The sequence below is a fragment of the Crotalus tigris genome, unplaced genomic scaffold, assembly GCF_016545835.1.
Source record: "Crotalus tigris isolate CLP2741 ecotype Arizona unplaced genomic scaffold, ASM1654583v1 scf7180000018716.860359, whole genome shotgun sequence".
Taxonomy (NCBI): Eukaryota; Metazoa; Chordata; class Lepidosauria; order Squamata; family Viperidae; genus Crotalus; species Crotalus tigris.
In genome coordinates this window covers 586,596-614,497 of record NW_024097164.1, presented here as the reverse complement: position 1 = coordinate 614,497, position 27,902 = coordinate 586,596, and the positions used below count along the sequence as shown (strand labels likewise).

At 34.8% G+C, this 27,902-nt stretch overlaps 1 long non-coding RNA gene across 1 annotated transcript in view; it reads left to right on the top strand.

Annotated features, from left to right (window-relative positions):
- Window positions 1-27,902, top strand: part of LOC120313595 — an 81,973-nt gene that overhangs the window by 52,870 nt on the left and 1,201 nt on the right. The window contains exons 2-3 of the long non-coding RNA XR_005558187.1: window positions 10,184-10,212; window positions 18,621-18,718. This is a non-coding gene — a long non-coding RNA (uncharacterized LOC120313595). The remainder of the gene's footprint in view (window positions 1-10,183; window positions 10,213-18,620; window positions 18,719-27,902) is intronic.

Sequence of the window (27,902 nt, the reverse complement as noted above, 5' to 3'; positions counted from 1 at the left end):
AAGGATAAGCCCCAAATTTATTTATCTGTTTGTTTATTTGTTTTTAGAGAAGAGGAAAGAAAAATGAATATTAATATTAATCACAGCTAGGGTATTAATATTACAAGCATTATGATTGTTTGCCTTTTTCCATTCAAACCTAAATATAACATTGAAAATGAAGAGATAAAGGAAGGGCATATATATGTTATATAATTAAGGTTTCAGTCTTAAACTAAAATATAAGATATTAAATAAAATATATTAAAATCTCCATTGTATTGTATTGTAACTTGGTGTGTGTGTGTGTAGAAGAAAAGCTATTGAGTCTCTGACTTCCTTAAAAGCCAAACTTTAGATAATTATATTTGTCATTGTTAGAGAATTTTAATTTCTCTGTTGGTGAAAAAAATAAATCAGAAGCTCTTACAGTTGACTGCATTTAGCTGCTTCAAAATAAATTTCTTTATATTCATATCAAATATTTACAATACCATACATTCTTCTTTACAGCAACATAGCACAAATGAAGACTTCTTACAGAGAGATACAGAGACAAACCTGAAACTGGAACTCCAGCTCCTAACTCAATACCTTTTGCACAGACTCAGTAGCACTTTCTTCACATTGGCTGACTGAGTTATCACATGACTCTTCCTGCTCATGAATATTCCAACAGTCATGTTGCATGATGTATTTTATAAATGGGAACCACTCTTGTTTATAATTAGTTAAACCTCTATAATGTACACAGTATATTGTTCTTTTGTGCATTCAAGCAATTTAAATTTCCAGTCACGTCTGGTTAGAATTGTGTCTTTCTTTCAGTATTGAGCAAAAATCATTCTCACTACTATAAGCATTTGATATATGGGCTGAATCTCCAGAAATATAAGGTATTGTTTCCAGTGTGCCACTTCAATATATAGATCTTTCTACTTATCATGATATTTAGTTGCTTTCTTAAGGCAGGAATGCAAAATCCTTCAATGTGATATAAAATAAGGGAGGGAAAGTGAAGCCATTCATAAAAGGACCAATTAAGTACACTTAAGTCTATGTTTTGTAAAAGTCCAGCTCGGTTATGTACGTGTCATGAGAAAAGACATCATCATGTTCTTTTCCAGGTGATCAAATATTTTGGGGTAGGCCTGATATTTACTTTAGAAAGAATTCCATCTTCTAGCTAGTGACTTTTAAATGGCATATGATTGATGGTGTCTCATAGTTCTTCATGTTCTCATTCTATCTCTCAAATTCAAGCCATGCAGACAATGAACGTTATTGTCTACAAGGCCTTGACTAACTCAAGTAAACCTTAAAAATGCACCATGAAATCTAAGTTGGGTAATTAATGTCAAAGAAATTTATGAACAAAATTTTACACTTGCCAATATTTTGTTTGTTTCTGCCAATAGACATGATTGATAGTCCAGTTCTGTAGATTTTATATATAAGAATTCATATACAATGCTAGATTAAAGTATTTGTTCATCTATTAGTGTATACTCTTTTCAAAAGAAAGGATAATTATAAGGAGTTATTTTCCCATCCTTTCTTAATTATTGATAATCAGAAATTATACAACTGTACCCTACAATAGCATTACTTTTATTTTAGGATAGTTACTCAATGTTCAAGACTAGTCATATTTATCTTAGGAAGAAGTTCATCTTCTAACTAGTGACTTTTAAATGGCACATGTATGAATCTGAACTCTTCCATGATAGTCACTACTAATTTGGTGTCCTCCAAAATGTGTTAGAGTGCAGCTTCCATGTTTCATGCCAATCTGACTAACAGACTTAACAGAATTCTATTAGTTCTGTTAGTCAGATTGGCAGGAAACCTGCAAATTGCACTCCAAGAGATTTTGGAGGACACCAAATTAGTAGTGACTATCATGGAAGAGTTCAGATTCATACATGTGCCATTTAAAAGTCACTAGCTAAAATATGAATTTCTTCCTAAAATTAATAATGACTATCATGGAAGAGTTCAGGTTCATGCTTGACAGATGTAGATAACAGACCACTAAAACCATTTTATTTTATGCTCTTTATAGTTCTCAATTATTTGAAGAAAGTAACAAAGAAATGTTGGTTAATTAAATACAAGAATTGTACATAAATTTATCCAGGAAGAAGTTCTGTTAAATTAAGTGGGCCTTACTTCTAGTTAAACATGGTTTGCTGCAAGATATTTGAACTTGTGCAGTTACTATTACCAAATAGCTAAATATTTGGTTCAGATATAGTAATTAAAACTGGGAGGAGTGGATAGTCCAACAATTTCATACCTTACATCTCCATCTGAAAATTCAATATCATCCTGATACTAGCAAACAAAAACACATTTAAATAAATTAATTAAATGGAAGGCAATAATGATGGCCATATGGTGTAATCAAAACACATACAAAAATGGAGCAAAGCAGAAAAAATTAACAATCTTAGCCAGAAATAAATCACACATATTAAACATTTCCACATTAGGTTTTCACAATTACCTCTGAGCATTAAAGAAAAGAATTCATTTGAGAAATAGAAGAATGCAGCAACTCAAAGAACAGCTCTTTTTTAGTATTATTTCTGAAGTAATTTCCATTTTGTATGTTTTATATACTTCTCTGATCTATGAACTTTGTTATCCTGGATAACAGTTTTGTCTATTGGTTAGAAATGGTATTTTCAGCTTCTGCATACCATTTAATGAAACATCTATCTAGATTATAAGCTCTTCAAGCAAAACATCCTCTATGTCTTCTAGTCACATACAGAGCTCATGAATTCCTCACAGCCTTTGCAAAGCCTTTGAAAAGTGGCTACAGAGGGACACAGAATGGTTTGCAGACTTAGGAGTCCTGGTGGTTCAGTGGTTTAGTGGTTAGGCTAAATCTGCTCACAGACTGGAGTTCAATCCTGATGGGTTCAAGGTTGACTCAGCCTTCCATACTTCTGAGGTCGGTAAAATGCGGACCCAGATTGCTGGAGGTGATATGCTAGTGCTATTGCGATTACTCTACTTTTCCTTTTCCACCACCTCTCAAAATGTGTTTAAGGTAGCTAACAGATACAGTTAAAAATGCAATAACCACATCTCTAGTCTTTCTTCAAAAATCTTCCCATTGTCCTGCAAGACCTAAGGTTCATTTCCTTTTCTGATATGTAGAATGGGGAGGCACATTTTGTTGTTTAATTGGTAGCAGAATTCATTGGGAAGGCTCATTTTTCTCTGCAATATTTAGGCTGTTGCTTTTTTAAACAGAAATGGTTCAGGTAGCAGCTAAAGGCCAGATAACATTTGCAAGACAATTAGACTATCCACATTCCCATATCCTGAGAGTAGTATGCTATGCCCCTCTTACAGTAGATCCATGTTCAGTGTAATGATATAAGAAAGATAGGGGGAAATGCGTGAAATATATTATTTTTCATAGTTTTTCAGATGTTCAGCCTTGAAACTAGTAAATTAGGATAGAAATACAATGATGCCTCATTCATCCACTTCTTTTCCATGTTTATCCTTTTATCTCACTGTAACATGATGAATTTTGCTGTTGACTTCATGATTTTGAAATCTCAAGCACATGATTCTGGAGGGATAGCAAGGAATAAAAACATAGTAAAAACACAGTACAATTCTTAACAGAATTGAGACATAACCTATGCAAAAACTAATATATATTTTTTTACTCATACAAATGGCGGCCTGATCCAAACTGGGCCCATTATAAGTAGGATAAGCTTAGACCTTGTTTAAGATTTTATCCCCAAAACTATCATAACTCACCCCCCACAAAACAAATTTTCTCTAGAAATGGGGCATTGCTACAGTCCTACATACTTAATGTAGCATATACAGTTGAATATGGCTAACGTAACCTTTATGTAATTTAATTATTTCTACATTTTCTGAATGGTAATGTGATATGATTGATACTATGATTTATTCACATGAGAACAAAACCAAACCAGGGTTTTGTGTTGTTGTTGTTTTGTAGACAGTATCAAGGGACTTTATTTTTGCACTGAACAGATTGATAAAGTTTATATGTCCCTTGTTTAAATTGATGCTTTCGCCTGATACTTCTATCCCACAGATATATTATAAATTAGAAAATGAACAAAATCTAAAACCAGGAACATATGGAATCTCAAGGGAAGTTTTCTTCTTCCTTCTATATTGCCTACAAAACTCACTGTTGATAATACACGCCAACACTCCATATGACATTTTCTTTCATCTCCAACAGACTCTGGAAAGCAATATGTACTGCAGCTTAAACACATTCACATATGCCAAGCTTTAATGGCGACCTCAGCCGTGTTCAGGAAAAGAGGCTTTCCATATCAGTGGACTGTGTAAGATATATCAATATGTAAATATGAGAGTTTAAGGCAGCTGTGAAGACCTTGGGTGAGAAGAAAATATGCATAATCCCAAAGAGTAAAATTTTGGGATCTAGTGATATAAAGGGAAGGCTGAGAAGAATGGACATCAAATTCAGTTGCTATCACTACAAATTAGCATACATTCTGATCAAGGACATAAATCAATCATACTGAACAAGCATGTTGTAATACAAGAGTGAATATGCCTTGAGTAGAGTAAAAAAAAAGGAATGTTGTGTTTCATATATAAATTAACATTTTTGTAAATTTTAGCTGCAAAAATTTTGACCTGCCTGCTCAAATTAATGCTGTGTCGAAAATGTCTTTTTTAATTGTTGCATTTTTCCCAAGATGCTGGCTTTAGAATAAATTTCCTACAGGGAAAGGTTAATTGACAAGTGAGTAGTTTTGATTGGAAGATAATGAAATGTCCTATGGTAGGGGTTAAGCAGAATATTTTGATAATTGAGTTTTTGTAACAATAAAGTTGTGTTAGCTGATCTTTGACCTCCTTTATAACTCAGTAATTATAAACTCATAATACAAAAATGTGTTCTAACAATTTTTGTGGAAGAATTCTTTAAAGTATTCTAATGCTGCCAATTAACAGAAATGTAGGAAGGAGCATCAATTGCTGTCTGTCCTGCCTTAATATTGTTTTTCTTTTAGATAACCTGTTCCTAATTTTTTTAAATTTTATTGGGTTTTTTAGGATCTTTCTGGAATTAAAAATGCCCAACATTAAACATTAAAGAGAAAGTATTTCTTTATTTATGAGATTTCTATCCTGCCTTTTCTAACACTATATATATATAGTGTTCTCTGTTGTTATTGTTCCTCATATTAATTGCCCCATGAGGTAAGTTGGCTGAAAGAGAGATTCAGTCATAGTTTCATTCCACACAGTATTAACCTTGTGAACTCTAAATCTTCCTCTTTCTGTTATGTATTCAAGATGGGCAGTAATTAATATTTATATGTTATTTATATGTAAGGGTGTAGGTTTATAATATGTTGTATATAGCATATTTAAATGCATGTAATATATGTGTACACTTTAAGAGCAAGCAACTAAATTTCATTTTTAATATGTGCTAATGTGCCCACAGTAAAAAAATGACAATAAAGATTATCTATCTATAATGCCTGAACTCTGAGTAATTCTTTGTTCCTTAGTCCAAAACAAAGGTTTTGTACATGTTGCCTACCAGCATGAAAATTTAATTATTTTGTTGATTGTTTAATATGCAGCAGTGATTTTCTCTAAGTTGCTGTTATTCTTTTCCACAGGCATCTAGTCTACATAAAACAAAAGGTGAAAAGAAGAGGAACTATAGTCTCAGTAGTCATCTGTCCCAAAATTATCACACTATAGGAAGCTGGGCAATTTGTGGAACCCCTAGTTATGCCAAACATTTTGTTTGCATACTTGCTTGCAAGTCCTAAAGTCATAAGGAGTAACTGCCAATTGCCAAAAATAAGTGGAACGGTGTTTTTTTTACCAATTTCCTTCAATAAACTAAAAAAATTAACGTGCATATAAAACTAAAAAAACAACTTGGTGAAGGTAAAACAATAATAATGTAATAAATAATAAAATGAATGGAACTCTCTACTTTCATATGTCATATGATTACCAGTTCACATCCCTATTGCCCTGAACTGCCAAAGGAGATTTAAAAATTACCGTCTACAGCTGAAAAAAACCCCTATTTCTTATTTGCCCTATACCTTTCTCTGGTTTATGAGAATTGGATCTAAAGAAAGAGATGTATTCTTGTTTTGTATATGTGCGTTGTAAAATTGCTTTTGGTGCTGTAAAACTGCTTTTGCCCTGCAGGTACAATTTCATTTTAACATTGTTCCACTGACATCTAGTTCAAATGAAATTTCATAATTTCCTCTCCTGACTTTAGTGATGAAGGGTTCTACAACAGAATTAATCCCTTAACATAAAATTCTGTTATACAAAATGCATTGTTAGATTTTATACTTGCATTCTATGTGTGCAGAGTATAAGCCATCTGCACGGGAATGGTTTCTAAAGTTCTAACCATAACAGGTAGATAATTGTATTGACATCGAGCATGTTTATCTAATTTATTGTTTTCATTGTAGAAAGTAGTCTTATCTAATTTCAAAAAGATGCATATAGGTTACTGTCAAGTTAAGAATGCTGTTCTCAAGAAAGTTGGCTTCAGCTACATTGTTCAATGTATTATAACATCATTTTTTCACACTCCTTTTAGGTTTTCAAGACAATACAAAAGTTAAAGGTTTCCCCTTTCCAGGCACATCTGACTCTAGGGGGCAGTATTCATCTCTATTTCTTAACCGCGGGAGCCAGCATTGTCCAAATATATTTCCATGGTCACATGGCCAGCATGACTATACACTGAGGCACATGGAATGTTGTTACTTTCCCACCTGAGTGGTACCTATTTATCTACTCACATTTGCATGCTTTTGAACTGCTAGGTGGGGAGGAGCTGGGGCAAATAATGGAAACTTACTCCATTGCACAACACTTGGGTCTCAAACTCAGGCTGTCAGCTTTTCAGCTGACAAGCTCAGCGTCTTTACCTGCTGTTTTGCTCCCCAAAACAATAGATATAGAATAAAATTACTGTATTTACTTCTGATTTCATATGTGCCTTATATTTCTACATTTGCTTCTTTTACAATAATTGTATATTAAATACATTACTTTTTTAATACTTCGTATAGGTAATTGCAACAGAAAATCTATACAGTTTGATTTTAGAAGGAAAGAGGGAATGTTTTCCAGAGCAGAAAACAGAGTAAACTTAGGCATGAAATAACATTAAAGAATTGCTTCAGGGTGAAGTTCCAAAGGTCAAAGCCAAGGGGTTTTTTATTTTTTTTGTGCAACATTTCTAAAAAGTGAGAATGGGTTTCATTTTAACTTCTTGGTTATATTGCAAAATGTCTGAGCTATGTGAAAAGTGATGACTTCCTGATAGTTCTTAACTTCACATCACAATGAGCAGAAATAATTACCCAGATGATAAAAACAAATCTAGTAAGTAGATTTGTTGTAGAAAAATTAAGGATACCATTGTGAAAGAATTCTAGTGCTGTTTCTTTATCAGTTACAAATCCTATTATTAGTGACATTAACATTCAAGTTCTTACATCTCTTTCCTCTGCCCACGTAAGGTAATGAGAAAAAAGCCATTCTCGTTTATGTGAGAGTGACACTTTCCAATTCTTCCTTGTTTCAGTAACAGACTAATACAAACAATATCAGTCTTTTGCCTGAAAGCTTGTCCCTTCCTTTCCCTTTAAGATATCAAAGTGATACCAATAAAAGCACACATATTGTATATAGAGAAGCAAGTTTTAGTTTTAAGAACCAACCATTCAACTAAAAGTTATAATTACAATTAGGATCCTCAATATTACAACTAATTGACTGTAGTAGACTTTCTGTAATTACTGTCATGTCATATAAAATTGCAACATATCTGCTTCCTGAAGTCCCTGGGTTTCTGAACAGTTACAAGATCCCCGTATTAGTAAATGTCTCCCGTTATGGGTGGAGACTAAGACATTGATTTGCTGAGTTAGGTAAATTGCTGCACAATACATTTTTTTAAGTCATACAACAGCTATGCATTTGAATGCAGTTCTTACTCAGCTGCCTAACCAATCTGTATGTATTTACTTTTCTCTTCATGTAAACTGGTTGTGTATTCTTCAGTTAATGTAATATGTTTCTGCTTGGATTCCTTAATTGCTAAACATTTTGATCCTTTTTTCTGGCTCAAAGCCCCCGAAAACCTATTATTAAATTGCCTTTTGTAATAATCCTGTGGTCTGTAATTAATTCATGTGTGTCTATAGGAGATGCAAGATAAAAGTATTATGTAGAGCTTAAATCAATCTTTAAATAAGTTAACCCAATTAAATCAAGACCCACCAGGCAAGGTGTTGGGAACTGGGCATTGCTAGATTGCAAATAATAACAAACAATTCTGTAATAAAAATTTCTACTATTCAATCACTATAAAGTTTTGAACTCTTTTTTGGAAGACTCCAACTAAATAATACACTGTAACTTGGAATAAAGAGTTAAAGACCTCTGTGCTATTTGAAAACAAAATTTCTGTTGGTGGATACTGTTTCTTAAACTGAAATTGGGACTTCCATTTTCTGCCTGCAAACGTATGGCAACATTGCAAATGTAGACATAATGCAGTGGTTCTCAACCTGTGGGTCGGGATCCCATTTGTGGTCGAACGACCATTTCACGGGGGTCGCCAAACAAGGCTGTCCGCCATTTTTTCCCCCTTTTCTTTGGCCACGCCCCTGGCACCTGGTGATGTATAAGTGGTTCGAGGTCACCACAACATGGGGAAGTGTATTATGGGGTCGCGGCATTAGAAAGTTTGAGAACCACTGACATAATGAAATATCTATATAACTGAGCTATCTGCATAATTTGCGGATTCTACTTTGTTTCAATTCATATTAATGAAATTCAAAAGCAATTTATGGTCCAAACAATCCTTATCAACTTGGATACCTGTAGGAAAATCGGTAGAGAGAGGGAAAGGAAAGAATAGGGGATGTACTGAATTAAAACATCGGGATAATCTGCTTTCTAATTAAATATGTTCTCTCAGGTAAGTATAAAAAAGGAGAGAATAATAAATTAAAAAAACAGAAAAAAATAATCAGCTAGGGAGGAAACAAGGATACGGCTAGGAATTAGTCTACTGAAAAAAATCAGATTAAGAACTGTACTTCATATATGCATTTTGTTATTGTAAACAAAGTACATTTCTCTCTGTGTGTATGTGTGTGAGAGATAGAGGGGGAGAGAGGGAGAAGGAGGGAGGGAGAGAAGGGAGGAGGGAGAGAGATAACATAAAATCAGATGAGGCCCTGTAATAACATAGAGAAAACCTTTCCACAAAAATTTTTTTGTTTGTATATATAGAGAAGATTTGAAAATTTTTACCATTTTTACCAAGTTTTTACAGCAATTATTCAAAAAAATAATTTCTAACACCAGTAAATTTATAATTAATCAGAGAGGATATTCTTAGGACACCTAGATAATTCTTAACCCCAGAGATTTTGTAGGAAGTTCACTGAAGGAAACTCTCCATCTTGAGGAGAATGTGTGTTTACTGGAAGAGAAAGGCAGCATGTAGCAAGGGGAAAGTTTTGCTGAAAGCACAGAGTTTTGCCAGCATCTCAGAAAAATATGGCTGTTTTTGAGCCATGTGGCCTGGCAATGGAGTGACCTGTCCTCCTTTCCTATCCCAACATCCTGAGCTCTGAAGATCTTCAAAAGTTAAGTAAGTGATTGGTGATGGGGTGGTCAGGAAGGAAGGAGTGGGCAGGAGTTGGCTATACATTTTTTCTATGTATTATTAAAACTTTAATAATTTATTCTCTAATGGAATATATTTCAGAATGAGTATAGCAGGATTGTGGCACTATACTATAAGCATTGCTACCTTTGGGGCATACATAGAATGCCACAGTTCATGCAGGTGGAACTTGAAGAATGATGCTCTTTTTCCCAAGGACATTATAATTCAAGCTGCTATTACATTTTCAAATGAAAACAACAATAATACTATATGTACAACAAAGAATTTTGTCTAAATGTAATCAATCCTGAGGATAACGTAAATGACTAATGGCTTTGCTGATGTGCAATGTAGAGTGATTAAAGAAGATTCTATACTTAATTACTGGAAATTGAAATGAAATATCAACATTAAATAAATTGTTAAAATTTTATTTCTTTTGATGTCTCCATTGCTTCTCAGGACCATTGGAAACAAGCTTGCAAAAAGGGGTAAGCTCTGAAAATATGTCAGAAAGCTTTGTTTTTTTCATTTATTTTCTATAACATGAAATAATAATTCAAGCAATGTCAGCAGAACTTATATCTATACTCAAAATAGATGACAATCAGAATTGAAAGATCTGTGACCTACTTATTAGCCATTCCAAATTGAAAGCAATTTCAATAGCCTTAACAACCCATCCCAATTGTAGATTCCAGAACCCATTCATAATAAACAGATATGAATGTTCTATCATCAGATTTCTGGCTTTGTTTTAGTGACTAAACCAGCCTAATTCATAATAAAAAAGGAAATTTAAGAATATTAGCATATCACGATAAAATAGACCAAATATCTTCAAAATCTTTTAAAATAGTTTTATTTGACATATACAAGTTGCATTTAACTGAGAATTTAATCTAAATGTATGTATGTGGAACAAATACTTTACCACTGAATTAAAGCACCTATACATTTTTATATATTGGAGTACAAAGGTTGGATAATACAGTAAAGGATGTGTTCAGCCTCAGAATCCTGGAAAGTAATTTATTAAACAACAATAGTATATTTTTCTGTATGAAATGTTCTTATATATGTCTATGCCCCCAGGAATTTCTCATGTCCTACATTTCATATATATTTGATGCTGGTTCAATCATCAAACATTCATGTAATCAGCATGCACTAGAAATCCAACTTTCCATTTTATATTTACATTTTGGTCACTGCAAAATATATCTTCCATCTGGTTGGTTTCTCTAATAAACATTATTTTAAATGAAAAAGAGCTGTGTTGTCCTTTGCTTTAGTGGAAATGTTTCATTATGAATATTTATTTCAGTGGATTTTACTGATCATGCCAATTGGCAATGGTTATTCATTCAGTACCAAAGATTGGCGGAGAATACAGAAAAGGATAGGACAAAAGAAATGCTTATAAATGCCAGTTGTGTCACAAGCTTACCTCAAATGGACAATGTCATCACTTTGGAAGCAGCAGGATGATGCTTTGGCTTTTAATCTTTATTTTCTGAGACCAACCGAAAACTTTTGGCCAGATGTTTTGCCAGTTAAGTAGCAAGGAAATATTTGGCACAGGCTCATCAAATATGAGACAAGGTCAGAAACATTTGGAGTAGCTTCACTTATGATGTAATTGATCAACAATTACATTAGTATTTATGATTCAGTGAGCTGAAGGATGTGATGCCTATTATTGGAAACAATTAAATGTGTAATCCACATTGGTTCTGGTTGCGATGAACTAAAAGGGCAAAATGGGCAAAAGAAGGCAGGCCAAAAACTGGAAAGTTAGGATGTGAAATTCCAGAAGGCTAAAGAAAAAGGTGGTCCAAGGTGATAGAGGAGAAAGATCAAATGAAAAAGCCAATCTCTCTCGCAGTAATCTTTAGATAAAACCATTCCTCCCAGAGCAAAAGCACCTATCTGCTGTTTAAGCAGGAGATGCAAGTATCGAAAGATTCTCAAATCATCGAACCCATTCCATATCCAGCAACTGGGATAAATGTTTTGGTGCCACAGCATCTATTGAAAAAGTGCAAAACCATCTTGGAGGAATTCAGCCTTAGCTTATTTGTCTCAATCATTTCTTAATCTCCAAGTTCAGGACTTTCACAGCATTTTCACAATAGCCCAGGTAAGCAATACACAACCATGCACCATCAGCATATTGATAACACTTCCACTACGAGTGATAGATGACCTCTTCCAGTAACTTTTTGTAAATGTTAAATAATACAGGCAGAAGCCCTGAGGAGTCACCTACTGGATTAGCTAGGATTTGAGACATTTTGTGCCAGCGTAGGAGCAGAAGCATTGTAAAAAACCACTCCTGTCCCTAGAATGAAACCATGTTCAAATGCATCTGGAAGTCTAAACAAGGCATACTTTTCTAATCTAGACTAAATGGTCAATTTCAATCCCCAAGGATTGATGAGATTATCCACTATTGTTGTTATTGTTATAATGGTTGGTCAAACAGTCAGTCGAGTGTTTAGAGTGGATTTGGCATTTTGGCCTCCCAGGTCCTTCCATCTACATATTTTTTTAATCTGCAGAAAAAATTACACATATTTCTGGTGGGCTTGTTAGTGCTTCGTTTCATCCTTCTTTCCTTAATACAACCAATTTGGTTGGGTTTTTTCCCATACCCCTAACCCTCTTTTCTATTCCAGATGACTCTATTCTTTCCATCTTCTTCCAATTTTCCACATATTACCCTCTATTGCACTGTCTTCAACTTTGTGCCATGCAAATTGCCCGTCTTTCTTCCACTGTAATCTTCTCTTGTTTTCTGACTCTTTCTAATATTTGCACTAAAACTTTTTTGTCTCTTCCCTTCAAACCCAATCTGCTAAATCCCAGAGACCTGACTATTCCTTGCCAACTAATCCTGAACCTAAAATTAAATCCCACATTGTGCTTTGTATATTGCCAATTGTTTTTTAAAAAGAAACAAAAATATAAAGACCATTTAAAATGATCAAAACATTATGTTCCAAAATATGAATTCCACTTAAAATTTCACTTCTGTCATTTGCGTAAAGTTCAGGCTGTACAGAAGGAACAAGTTGGCATTCATTTGTTGTTTTTGTCAAATCTGACAATATCTATTAATAAGACATTTGATTATAACTTGCATTTTCAGATTCCCAAATGCAGCTGGAGCCTGTTTTGTTTTTGTTTATAGCCAAAGCCCTTAATTTGCACTTGATTATACCCAGTCTTTTAGGCAGTTAGGCCAAATGCTGGAAGATCCTAAATGCTGGCAACTCTCACAGAAATCCTAATTTCTGCACAATGTTATAATTATTGTATTCCAAGAAGATTAGCATAATAAAAGGAACACTTATGGCAGACTATCAGAAGGAGTCTGGTAGCCTCTTTTCGGACTAACAAATATTTATTAAAACATATAAGCTTTTGTGAACTACAATTCACTTCATCAGATGCTATAGCTCATGAAAGCTTATGGCTTTTAATAAAATGTGTTAGTATGAAAAAGTGCTACCATGCTCATTCTGATTTTTTGGCTACAAAAATCCTACAATATCTATTACCGTAAAATAAAACCAAATTGTGAAGAGGAAAAATACTTTTTGCTCATGATCAATTTTCATACTATTAAATGGAATAAAGCTTCACAGTTTTGCACTCCTTTTCACTAAATTTATCTCTCTTCTCCAACCTTTTTCTTCTTGTGGGCATTCTTGGAATTGTCAAATGTCTTGCTGACTCTTTTACAAAATGGTTTGTGGGAAAGAACATTTCCATGCACAAAAATCTCCAAAATACACCAAAATGCTAAGCGACTTTCTTTGTACCTCCACTTCCTTAAGTTGTTCCCTACTATCCCTTGGTAGATCACAAACTCCCAAATACGGCACTACATGAGATTACTAGATGAGATTTCAGCATTTTAATACATGTATATAAAATAATTGATTAAATTAAGTCCCATTTGGATTCCAGAGTAGTCTTGGAAATAAAAATGGTGCTAAAAGCTAGTGCTTTACTTTGCAGCAGTGCTACCTTCTTCTTCTTAAAAATAAAAATATTAGTCCCTTTGCACCATGTTTCCAAAGCGGAAAACATGGAAGATAGCCATAGGTAAATTGGTGCTCCCAGATGTCATATGCTGTAACAATTTCACTACCCTCTCCAAGTTGTTGCCCTGTACAATTCCTGCAAGAAGACCCCCACCTTCACCCATCTCCAGCTGAATGGAGGGGAACAAAAGAAAAGAAAAGAAAAACCCAATAGCCTGATGTTTTAACATAATGAAACTCTTGTCAGTTTCACCCCAGGTTATGGGAGTGACAGGGCATTCAAGCTAGTATTTTCTTAAAACTCTCAGGAATGAGAAATACTTAGAAAATAGTTCCTTCCAAAGGGAAATCAGAGCCATGACATCTCAAAACAACAACAAGCTTTGCAGGAGTTTCAACTACAAGCAGATAAAAAGAAATAAATCAGGTCAGCTTTTCAATACTGTTGGTAAGGGAAGAAAAAGATCTGGCACAACTTTCAAACTGGCACAGAATCCTTATGTAAATTAACCACAGTTAATGTTAACCTCAGTTTATTCATCCAAACAATACTTTAAAGTACATTTTTACTTCAAATAAGAAGAGGCAAGGAAATGAATCCAGCAGTAGGCTAGTTTTGTTACTATCTCAATAAACTACAATTTGTTGTGATTTCTAAGTATAGTCAAAGTGAAGAATACTGGAAACTATACAAAGAGAAACTCCTAGAATGTTAAACAAATGCATGGCATAATTTATATCCGTTTATCCAGTTGCTGAATGGGAGTTTTTGTATGTAGAAAATATTTAATGATTGAAATGGGGGATTACCATAGGTATTGAAAGGAGGAAAAAAAGTTACAATTACTCTACTATAAAATAATTCTTATACATCAAATAAACTTGTACATTGGTCAACACTTAAAATGAACTTTAAAAAATAAAGATACATGAGAAGATAAAATAAATAAAAACAATCCAAGCTGCAAACTAATCTGGAATCCATTAGCAAGTATAAGGACAAATTAACTTTTACACACACACACACACCAAAGCTGTACTTTCCATGGATGTCCTAGGATGGGAGTGTTGCTCACAAAAGGCAAAAAGGGATAACCCAATGCACAAAAAGAGGGTGGAACTTTAATTGCATGGTTGTGGTTGAAGTCTTGACTTCTTTGCTTTCCCCTCCTCATGGACACTTTGACTTTGTGGGTCATTTGTCACACATGTCCAATACAGGAAACTGGAGCACGCCAGAAAGTGCTACCTAATGAACTATCAGTAGCACTTATGAGATATTATTGATCAAATATTAAATGATTAGTAGGAAATATCTAGCCTTAGTCCAGAGCCTGATTTATTCCTTCCCTGACAAATAAATAATGATACTGATAATGCTGATCGTTGCTTAGCCAGCTTTCTCAAACATGGTGGTGATCTCCAGAATGACTTCTAATGCCATTTGGGAATTCCGAGAACTGCAGCCCAAAGCAGGTGGAAGACTCCAAATTGAGAAAGCATATTTGTATTCTAGAAGCAAAGAACACATCTTCCAAAATGTTCTTGTTTATAGTTTATAGTTTGGAAGACCCAAATACAAAAGAGGAATAATCTAAATAAATCTTAAAGAGGCCTACTACGTGGTGAGAGGAGGATAAATTTAAATTTTATTGCAATCTACAACCAGTATAATTATAGCAATTTTGCAGTATATTTTTTAAAAAATAATCTATAGCTATTTTGGTTTAAGAAGTAAATAGTGAATTAAATAAAGAAAATAATGTTACTATGTGTACAGTCCTAAATATTTTAGTACATTATTTTTTTTCCTGATTAACAATGTATCTTCTATAATTTCTGTATAAAAATACATGATGATAAACAGGTATGTGATGTACTATGTGACTTTCATAAGAAAAATTTGAATTTAATGCTCCATATGTTATGATAAAAACTAATGTCTGCTCATTTCACAGGCTTCTTCTCAGAAATTCCTAGAAATAAAATATCTTTTCTATTTGGAATAAATTCTGCAAGTACCTTAATAAAAGTTATGTATAAGCAATATGACACTACTTTAACATGTGACTAAATAAGGGGGGAAACAATTAATGGATCCAGATAAAATATATTAATGTGACCAATATATTTATTTTCCTTTTTGTTATAAAATAGGATCCTCAAATTTTATTGATGTTATTTCAGTGTAACTTCAAAAACTTTTTCCTTCAAGATAGTAAAAGCTTGTAAATCTTTAGTAAAATACTTATTTAAATGCTATTGTTATTAGGTTCTATCAAGTCACAGCTGACTCCTATTGACCATGTGGATAAAAGCTCTCCAGACTGATCTATTGCTTACGTTCTTACGGAATTCCTGCAGGGGCATTTGTAGGACTCCTAATTCTCTGTCTTTCTGTCCCAAGAGCCATCAGCAGCTTCTTCTTCTTCTTCTGGCTACCTGACCCAGCATTATAATCATTTCATAAATGCATCAACTCTCATGAAGTGTCCAACGTATGACTGTTTGTGTTGCATACTTCTTTTATTTCAACTTTAGTTTTTCTAGACCTGTGAGCTATATAATATATTCAGTCTATAGAATGAACAGGTCTGACTCATTTTCCAATGATAAATACTCTTATCCCTGAAATTTCTGGTTATTTAGAGATTTCTTCTAAAAAAATAATTTGAGCCTGCTCATTTGTGCTTAAAATGAGAACTCTGGGTTGACTTGATCCATAATCAAACTATTGGTTTGTTTTCTTGGCAGTCCTTAGTATTCTGCGGTGTCTTGTCTAACACCAAAGTTCAATAGGTTTCCTATCCTGCTTCTTCAAATCCAATTACATAGAAAGCCATAGGAAATATATCAGCCCTCTCAGATGAACTAGATAGGAAATATCACTAGAAGAACTAATTCTACTTTAGTGTAGGATCACATTAAAGGACTTTTGCAAGCCTGAAAGTACAAACTTCCTGCCACTACTTTTAGCTGCTTGATCCCTGTTTGTTTACTCTGTGCATATACTCCCAATGTTCTTTATTCATCCTTCCCAAGAATACAAGTAACATCCCTTGCACAGTAGGACTTGGGGGAGGACCAAATTAATTACAAATGAATAATTAGATAACATCTCAAGTATCCCAACCCTAATCCATCAAGAAGTCTTGGTAAAAGCTAGAACATTGAACCAATTTCGATGAGATTTTAATTAGAGGGAAGAACTGTGGCTTGTTTTGGTACTGGGTAACCAAGATACTTGAAATATTGAAGCAGAAGCTACATCCTTCTTCTGAGACTTGGAATTAAGGAGAATCATCTTTCCTTTGGTTATGTATGTCTTGTAAGGGACTTTTGCATATCCCGGACAGAATATTGGTTTGAAAGTCCAGCCCAACCAAATTCATCACTTTTATCAGGATGTCATGGAAACACAGTGATGAATGAGATGAATAGAATCATGTCTCTGTCTCTGTGTGAAATATTCTATTTATATTAAGAATAGAAATATAGTTAGGTGAGTCTCTTGAGAATCAGGCTTTTAAGGAGCTCTGTAATGTATGAGACCAAAGAGTAATTGAATCAATAGTTGGAAATTAAAGCTGGTGAATTTTAAATTCAATATAAGGCAAAAATCTTTAATGGTGAATATAATTAACTATTCAGACTGTTTATCAGGGAAGGGGATGGATTAAATAATTCATTATTTATTCATTTAACTATGATTAGACACTTCGTTAAAAGATGTGGTTTCATCCATTAGAAAACAAATCAATGATCTTAATATCATAATGATAGCAAGTTGGTGATCTATGTTTATGTGATTCTTGTAGAAACAATTCCACTTTAAAGACAGAACAATGGCTCAGCTGTATAGATACAGTATGCATGTATTCCATCACACCTAGACTGTGCAGATTAAGTTATTATAATGTTTATTTGGAAAATAATTACAATTACTTCTTAGTATGTGGTGTGTGGTTCATCAGACAGAAAATGATAGTTATTTACCATTTTTCCCTAACATTCCAGTTCATACTATTTGACCTTCAGATGTTTTTGGAGTGACAGTGGTTGTACCACTAATAATGTCCTGGTATGTTGTTTTAGCTAATTAATACTGAATATGGCAACCATATTAATGCACATCGGGAAATCTTCCTGACAAGATCTCCTAATTCTTATTTCTATTAAAATGATTTAAGCTAGGAAACTGGTATACTGCAAAAGGACATACCAACCTCCAGCTGCTACCTTTATTTCCAGTAATATATATGCCTTCCCCCAGATACATTCTTAAAAGATTAAAAATGGCAGGCAGCTGGAGTCAGGGTTTTATTTTGAATATGTCTAATTATTCCACACCAATAAGGAAAGGTAATCTTGAAACCTAATTTGGAAAGGCAATGGGGATGTGTTGCTAATGGCTGCATTTTGTTGAGCATTTTGCATTTTGTTAAATGACTAATTTGTTGTGCTTTATGGGAACAAATATATGATTTTGCTTTGGGAATTCAAAACATATCTCTGTATTATTGATCAAGTTATTTATCTCCAAGTTTTGTTTTTTAGAATTCAGTCCTTTGCATTCTATTTAAGATCTTGGTAATGCTTCTTCCCCACACCGCTCCCCTAATCTTACAGCTTTTTTGCCTTCTGGGAAATCAACACTTTATGACTGCCCATACTCAGCCATCTGTTGAATGGGCAAATCCTGCCCCAATAGAGTTCAGTACCCAAATTTAAAATGTCTCAGCTGGCCCAAAGAGTTTGGAAAAATCTTATTTTAGCTATCAATAGCAGAGAAATCTTGAAATATTCTTATTTATATTTGGCTTTGGCTTTCAATTTCTTTCTAGGCACAATTCAAGGTGCTGGTCATCATCTTAAAAGTCCTATATTGTACATGTTATCTGTGGGACTGCTTTTCCCTAAGGACACCTATCCATCTTACCAGGTAAGATGGGGGGGGGGGTAGTTCCGTCCTCAAATTTATGTAATGCAATGCCTTGCAATAAAGAGCTAGCCTGTTGTGAGTATACAGTATACAGTTCATAACAATCAAGTATACAGTTCATAACACTCATAACCCAAAACTGAGCCATGCACTTTCGTGCATGGTTCCTGCATTTCTGCTGTTGCCAATTTAGTGGTCATAGATGCTATTTTACTCACATCCCCAGACCATCTTTGTTTTGAATTTTATTTTAATTCTGAAAAAATAAATAGGAAGCAAGCATCTTGCAAGCAAAATCTTATACATAGTCTATATTTCCAGTTCAATGGTTCAGAGTCTTAAATGGCTGGATAGGCAGAAAATAAAAATGGTGGATGGAAGTAGACTAATGTTTTGTTTGAAAATAAACCTAACTTGCCAGGAAGAAAACCCATCTCTTTTAGCAGGAAAAGTATGCATCTTAATATCTGAAGGTAAAAAGAGTTATTACAGTTTATCAAAAGTGTTGGATGTAATTGATTTCTGCTGAAATTTGTCTATTTGTGAAGGAAAAGAGAAAGGACTTACTCAACTATATTATATAGCATCTTGTCTTCTAGATTACTGCAATGCACTCTACATGGGGCTATCCTTGAACACTATCTAGAAACTTCAAATGGGCCAGAATGCAACAGTGCCTACGATAATGGGAGCCCTTAGATTTGCCCATTAAACACCTCAATTGCATGAGCTGCTTTGGCTTTCAGCTTCTTTCTAGGTACAATTCAAGGCACTGGTCATCACCTTAAAAATCCCATATGGCACAAGGCCAGGCTATGTGTGGGATTGCTTTTCCCTAAGGACATCTATCCACCTTACCAGGTGAGATAGAGTGGGTAGTCCCTTCCTGTAAATATTGTCATCTGATAGGAGCTAAGAAGTGTGTCTTTTCCATGGCAGCCCCTGCCCAATGAAACACCTTGTCCTCTGAAGTTCAGCTGGCCTCCACCCCTTTTAGACTTCTGTAAAGCTTTGAAAAGCTGACTTTTCTCCCAAGCATTGAAAGAAGACTAATTAATCACATATTAGAACTAATTTGGCACCAGGTTTTTGTTTTTAATGTTTTAATTAAGTTTTATAGCTTTAACATGATTTTTAGATGTCTTTTAATTTATTATTTGGACCTGCCCAGAGCTGGTGAAAGACAGCTGGGTATGTAAATGTTTTAAATAAAATAATAAAAAAATACAATAGCCAAGGGGTTCCATTAGAGCAGTGGTCCCCAAGCCCCGGTCTGTGGACCAGTACTGGGCTGCAGCATGCCCACAAGTCCGCACAAACAAGGAAAGCCCCATCCATGGGATGTAGGCAGCACACAAAACCACACACTCTCCAGTGTGCAGAAAAACCGGTCCCTGGTACCCCAAAAGTTGGGGACTTCTGCATTAGAGATATTCTTTTTTTTCATATTTATCTTTAATTTCCAGAAAGGCAGCACAATATGTGAGAGGTTTAGTTCTCTCACCTACCAGAAGGAAACAAAAGTGCCCCTAGAGATTGGGGCAAGGATGGATAGTCACAGAAAATTTCTGGGGAGGAGCTTTGAGATTACTAGCCTTTCTTCTATGAGTTTAGATATCCAATACAAAAGCCTTCTCTCTGTTTTAGGAAGAACAAAATAAGAAACTCATTAATAATATATTTATCATGACAAGTCTATATCTGTCTTTAGACATGATTAGATGCTGAAAATTCATAGTTAATTTAAACTATATTTCTAATTCTTGAATTAACATCTTATATATTTATTAGGATTTAACATTCTTTAAAGGAATCCCTTCCCCATAGATTTTTTTTTGTGGGAGGGAGGAATTAGGTAGCAAATTGTGATGTTCTTTTCCTTGTCTTTATTATATCTTTTGTGGGTGGTAAACCTATATAACCACATCGGGCTTTGTCCTTGCTTTTCTCAGAGAAGGATCAGATTAAAGAGTTCCTCTATAGAAAGTTCTCTCTAGTATTCCATCCTACAGGCCCAACAGTTGCAATCAGAATCATTAAAAATACAAACTGGTTGGGTTAGCAATACATGAGTCCCAAAGATGCTTTTCCAACTGGACATTCTTGGTTTTTTTCCTTGAAAATGTTTTGTTTCTCATCCAGGAAGCTTCTTCACTTCTGACTACTACTACAGGAGCACCGAAGCACTTTTGGGTTGAAAGGATTGAATGGTGACATACCACTGCTGTGGTGGCACAGTGGTTAGAATGCAGTAATGCAGGCTACTGCTGCTGACTGCTGGCTGCCAGCTGTTCGGCAATTTGATTCTCACCTGCTCAAGGTTGACTCAGCCTTCCATCCTTCCGAGGTTGGTAAAATGAGGACCCAGATTGTTGGGGGCAATATGCTGATTCTGTAAACCGCTTAGAGAGGGCTGTAAAGCACTATGAGGCGGTATATACATCTAAGTGCTATTGCTATTGCATGGGAGACACCCAATTTTAGGCTCCTTTCATATCCCCATTAAGTTGCCTACTGAAGTGGTACCCCTCTATCTACTCACAGTCACCTGCTTTCAAACTGCTGGGTTGGCAGGAGCTGGAGCATGTGATGGGAGCTCACCCCATCCTGCAGCAGCCACTGGGTCTTGAACATAACCTGCCAGTTGTCAGCCCAGCATCCTAACCTCATGAATTACTGCACTTCTCTTCAGTCCTGAGCAAATGGTGGGGAATGAGCCTTGATGCAAACTGCTTAAAACAATTCTGATTCTCTAGTAAAAGTATAGTAGCACAGAAATATGCAGGCAATTCTAGAATAAAACCTAGGATTCAGAGAAAAGACATCACTTATTCTAAGGCAGAACAGATGGAGAGACCACCTGGCACTAACTTTTTGTGGCAAGCTCACTTTATAGGCTCTCTTATAAAACAGGTTGTGAACCTTGAACACAGCTATCTCTTTCATTTTCACAGTTTTATCCCTTTATTATGAATCATATCTGCTTCTAGCATCTGATTTCATATGGGCTACTATATTACATACCAATTAAACAAAATATTTCTAAAACAAAATTTTAAAGATTTTTTTAATGCCACTGCATTAATTCAAACTACAATACTTTATATAATAGTAAGTTGAAAGCAAGAACTATTTAGTTAGTTTTTTTATTAGTTATATGTTAACTTTCCCAGTAACTTAACATGTTAAACATATTTCTCAAAATGAGTAGCTTAAAGGAGGGACCATATACCTGAATAAAGCATAGCTCAGTTACTACAGATTTGGCATCTTGTCTTTTGGTTTTGACATTCTGGAAAATGTCCTGTTTCTATGTTGAACTAGTTTGTGCTTCAAAAGCTGAAGAGGTAAACATTTAATTATATTCATAGTGGCACAAAAATTATGTTGACTGAAAATGAACTCTTATTATCAACATTTTTGCAATTATTCAATCTTTAAATATTTTTTTTCATTGAAAGTTTATTTATTTGCCAGTTGCCGGCTGCAATTTTAAATGATTATTTTGTCTTTATAACAATCTTGCCTCTAAAATTTAACTAATTTGGCATGGTATATTTGTTTTTTTCAAATACTCATTTATTTCAGCTCTTTTGTATTTACACATTATAAACATGAGGATAATAATTTCAGTAAATATTAAAGTGGAAATCCCTTTAAGACTCATAATTTGCAATTTAATGTTTAAAACTGTTTATGTGGTATGCAGCATTTATAACTTTTCTCTTGCTAGAGAATCTGCTTTTTTTATGTAATCTGGAAGATGAACAAAATATTCATGGCCAAAAAACAAGCAAGCTGAATACCAATTGCAAATTTTAATTTGTTCTAATGAGTAGATGATCTTCCATCTAATAGCTTTCTCTGTCATAATATATGCATACAGTACAAAAGTTGGATTTTGTAGAAAAACAAGAATAAAAAAATGACTCCTTTGAATTTTGGTGCTGTGTATGTGGAACGATTCTGGGAAACAGGAAAAAAACTGCAAATGGGATAACAGGCATGTAAATATGTCTTAGCCAACTGAAGGAGGAATGGCATTCTGAAAAAAATGTTTCAGAAGAGGTCTTCCCTAGTTTTCCAGAGAGGAAAGGAAAGGACAGGTATTTTCAGTCTTGCAAGATTTTGTTAATGTAACTTTTACAATAAAGATATTGCTAGTACTCCAGTTGGGCTTCTTGTCTGGACTGCCTTGCAAGGTTAAAATGCAACAACTTGCTGCATTGGATAGCCAAGGACTTTCATTGGATAGCCAAGAAGATGAATGGGAGGAAATCAAACTTGCTTTTGCTTCTAAGCATCATGAAACACAAATATATGCTGCACACATCATAAATATATGTCAATATAAAAGGGGGGGTCAATATAAAAGGGGGGGAAATGACATTGCCATAGGTCTATACTATAGGCCACCCAACCAAACAGAGGAAATAGATGAACTTTTTGCTAGTCAGCTAACTAAGGTATGTAGGAAGCACATCACAATAGTAATGGGGGACTTTAACTACCCTGGCATCAACTGGGAGACAAACTCTGCACCATGTGGAAGATCAAACAGATTTCTGACAAACCTTGCAGACAACTTTGTCTCCCAAAAAGTAGAGAAGGGAACTAGGGGATTAGCCATTTTGGATCTAATTCTCACTAACAGAGATAAAATAATAGAAGGTATTGAAGCCATAGGAACCTTGGGAGGAAGTGATCGTGCAATATTGGAATTCAACATTATGGAAGCACAAGCAATAGAACACAGTCAAACTAGAGTCTTGGACTTTAAGAGAGCTAATTTCAATAAACTTAGAAAGGGTTTGGGAAGGATTCCATGGATGAGAATCCTCAAGGGGAAAACAACTCAAGAAGCTTGGGAAATTTTGAAAAGTGAGATAATAAAAGCCCAGTCTAGCACAATACCAACAAAGAGGAAAAATAACAGTTCTCAAAAGAAACCAGCATGGCTGCATAAAGAACTCTCTGATAAATTGAAAGATAAAAAGGACAAGTATAGAAAGTGGAAAGAGGGACACATAACTAAGTCAGAATATCAGCAAATAGCCCGAGCCTGCAAAGATGAAGTGAGGAAAGCTAAGGCTCAAAATGAACTAAGGCTTGCGATCAAAGTCAAAAATACCAAAAGAAGCTTCTTTCAACATGTAAAAAAAAAGAAAAAAGTGAAGGAAACGATTGGTCCATTAGTGGGTGAAAGTGGCAAGAAGGTGACAAGCAACAGGGAGAAAGCAGAACTATTTAACTCATTTTTTGCATCTGTCTTTACACAAAGGGAAAAAACAGACCAACCTATCAAAAATAGTGCCATAAAAAACAGAATAGAAACACAAGGTAAGATAGGCAAGAAAATGGTAAGTGAGCACCTGTCCAGCCTAGACGAGTTCAAATCACCAGGACCAGATGGATAACACCCCAAGGTTCTCAAGGAACTGGCAGATGTGATCTCAGAATCACTGAACTATATTTTTCAAAGATCCTGGAACACAGGGGAACTACCAGAGGACTGGAAAAGAGCTGATGTAGTTCCCATCCTCAAAAAAGGAAAAAAAATGGATCCAGGAAATTACAGACCTATCAGCCTGACCTCAATACCTGGGAAGATCCTGGAAAAGATAATCAAACAATGAATCAATGAACACTTAGAGGCAAACAAAGTCATTACTAAAAGCCAACACAGGTTTGTCAAAAACAGATCATGCCAGACAAATCTTATTGCATTCTTTGACCAAGTGACAAAATTAGTGGATCAGAGGAATGCTTTGATATAATTTACCTGGAGTTCAGTGAGGCATTTGACAAAGTAGATCACAACTTCTACTTGATAAGATAGAAAATGCGGGTTAGACAGCATCACCGCCAGATGGATCCATAGCTGGCTGACCAGCCATATTCAGCATGTGGTCCTCAATGGAACCACATCTACATGGAGGGAAGTGTGTAGTGGGGTGACCCAGGGCTCTGTTCTGGGCGCAGTGTTCTTCAACATATTCATCAACGATTTGGATGAGGGGATAGATGGGGAACTCATCAAATTTGCAGACAACACTAAGCTGGCAGGAATAGCCAACACTCCAGAAGACAGGATTAGGATACAGGAGGATCTGGACAGACTTGAACACTGGGCACTATCTAACAAAATGAAATTCAATAGTGAAAAAAGTAAGGTTTTACATTTAGGCAAGAAAAACCAAATGTACAGGTATAGTATAGGGGGTATCTTGCTCAATATTAGTAACTGTGAGAGGGATCTTGGAGTCCTAGTGGACAATCATTTAAATATGAGCCAGCAGTGTGCTGCAGCTGCCAAAAAAGCCAACACAGTGCTGGGCTGCATTAACAGAGGGACAGAGTCAAGATCACGTGATGTATTAATACCACTCTACAATGCCTTGGTAAGGCCACACTTGGAATACTGGTCATCACATTGTAAAAAAGATGTTGAGACTCTAAAAAGAGTACAAAGATGATTAGGAGGCTAAAACATATGAGGAATGGTTGCTGGAATTGGATATGTCTAGTTTAATGAAGAGAAGAATGAGGGGGAGATGATAGCAGTGTTCCAATATCTCAGGGGTGGTCACAAAGAAGAGAGAGTCAAGCTATTTTCCAAAGCGCCTGAAGGCAAGACAAGAAGCAACAGATGGAAACTAATCAGGGAGAGAAGCAACCTGGAACCAAGGAGAAACTTCCTGACAGTTAGAACAATTACCGTATATGCCGGCATATTAGGCGACCTGGCGTATAAGACGACCCCCATCTTTGTCACCAAGCCCCATTCCTAGAACGTCGTCTTATACGCCGGAAACTACCAGTATTTCTGGCGTATAAGACGACTCAGCGTAAAAGACGACCGCCGTCTTTGGCACCGAGTTTAGCACTTCCGGAAGTCGTCTTATACGCCGGCATATATGGTAACCAGTGGAACAACCTGCCTCCAGAAGCGGTGAATGCTCCAACACTGGAAGTTTTTAAGAAGAAACTGGACAGCCATTTGCCCGAAATGGTATAGGGTTACCTGCCTGAGCAGGGCTTGATGACCTCCAAAGTCCCTTCCAACTTTATTATTATTATTATTATTATTAATTATTTAAAGTTTGATGCATCTAGAGAAACGATAATAATGCTTAGCAAGATAGACAGAAGAGGCTAATAGCAATGAGGTGGGTGGGTGAAATACTGGAGAATGGAGGAATGAACTCATAGGAACAGATAGAACAGTTTGGAGACATTTTATTCATAAAATCACCAAAAATTAGATACAACTTGTTGGAATGTAACTACAAGTAGCATATTCAGTTTTACATCTAGGATTGAAAAGTTGATGATTTATAGAATGGGTTATGGGAAGAAGAGATATCAGTTTGTAATCTTATAATGGTCAAAGAGTTATCAAATGTACATATAACTGTACAAATAAAGTAGTAGAACTAGTCTAAATCTATATTATATTTATTTATTTATTTATTTATTCATTCATTATATCTCACAATTTTTGTCAGCTGATAACTACAACAATATAACAATATAACATCCTTAATAAATTAAACTGTTAATTAAAATAATATAATGTAACATATAGCCTGATAATTCTCTTCAGAATAATCCAGTTTTAATTGCTTCAAATTGTTTTAAAAGCTATCAATAAAGCCATCACAACTCCAGGTAAGAAGCATTATAAAAAAAAACAGTATTGCAAGGCCTTGGCCATTCTCACTTCCCAGGAATGGGTTATGACCAACAATTTCTTGCTTCAGTATGATTTGAAAAAAAACATATACCGGTAGTCTTGAGAAAGCAAAAGTTGAATACAACTTCCATGGGAATTTTTTTTAAAAAAAAAAACGATGTAAGATATCAATTATTCAAAGGGACGTGAAGTAAAAAAAGTATAAGTGACCCATCAATTCCCTTTGAATTTGATTCTTTGGATTTTTGGCTCCTTATTTTGTTTTTCTAATAGTAATTTTATTTTATAAATACTATTTTATTAAATTTTATTAAAAAATACAATCACAATTTTTAAAAAATTAATACAAACTAAAAAAGAAGAAAAAAACAGAAGGTTCAGAAAACGAAAAGAAAAAAGAAGTTTGGTGTTCTTTACATGTGACCTGTCAAGTAAAAGTCCTTAGTTCCTCGTCAGAGATCAGATTTCTTTCCAGATAGTTATAAACTTTCAAATGAATGTAAAAAAATCCTGGGATGCTATAAAAAATAGTAACATTACTGGTTGACAACAATATACTCAAAAACAGTTTTGTGGCAGCATTACGAAGTCAATGGAAAGTCAAGTTCCTCACTCCTCACTCCTCAGTTACTACAGTCCTCAGGGCCGGGCAGGATTCTGTAGGATTAGCCCAGGAGTAAGAAGAGATGCTATTCAGAAGCTTATTTACCTCTGTAGTATCTGCTTGGCAAGTTCCAATCTCTCTAAAGTTCTGCATGGCAAGGCAAGAAGGCTTAGCTAAAAAGAAAGTAACACCTTTATAACTTAACAACTTATTTTATATTTCAGTCTCATTTAATTTAATAATATATTTCCTACTTCTATCTCCCATGTTTTCTTTACTTCCCCTCCATCTCTGTATTCTGTGCTATTTTTCCTCATCCTTTGCTGGAACAAAGTCCAGTTCTGAACTTTCACTCCAAGATTTAGCACATTGCCCTTCTTTATAAGAGATTATCAGGTTCCGTTGAAACATCTAATTCTGAAGAGGCAAACACACAAGATAGAGAGCACTTCAAGCACTGCGGTCTTGAGACTTCACTTCTAATAACTCTTTTTAACTGGGTAATAACTGATAACTGTCTGTAATGGTTTAAAATGTCAATGTAGTTCCCTAGTACTAATGGAAGCTTGTCAACATAGTGTTTGTACTGATATGAAAAAGAACGAATGAACCACAGAGTTAGTATCATCTAATGTGAACTTAAACCTCTCTATCATCTTAAATCTCCAACTATCGTTGCATATGTCCATATTTCTTTTATTGGTAAAGCAGTAAAATTTAATGTTCCAAATCTTTTCAAGATTATTTATAGAATAAAATGAGATTCTGAAAGTAATAAAGAATGGAAAAGTATTATAGCTTGAGTAATAATTATATACTGATGAAGCTACAACAAATAACAAATTGAAAGAACAGTGGGCATTGTGAACAGGTAATTTTCTGTT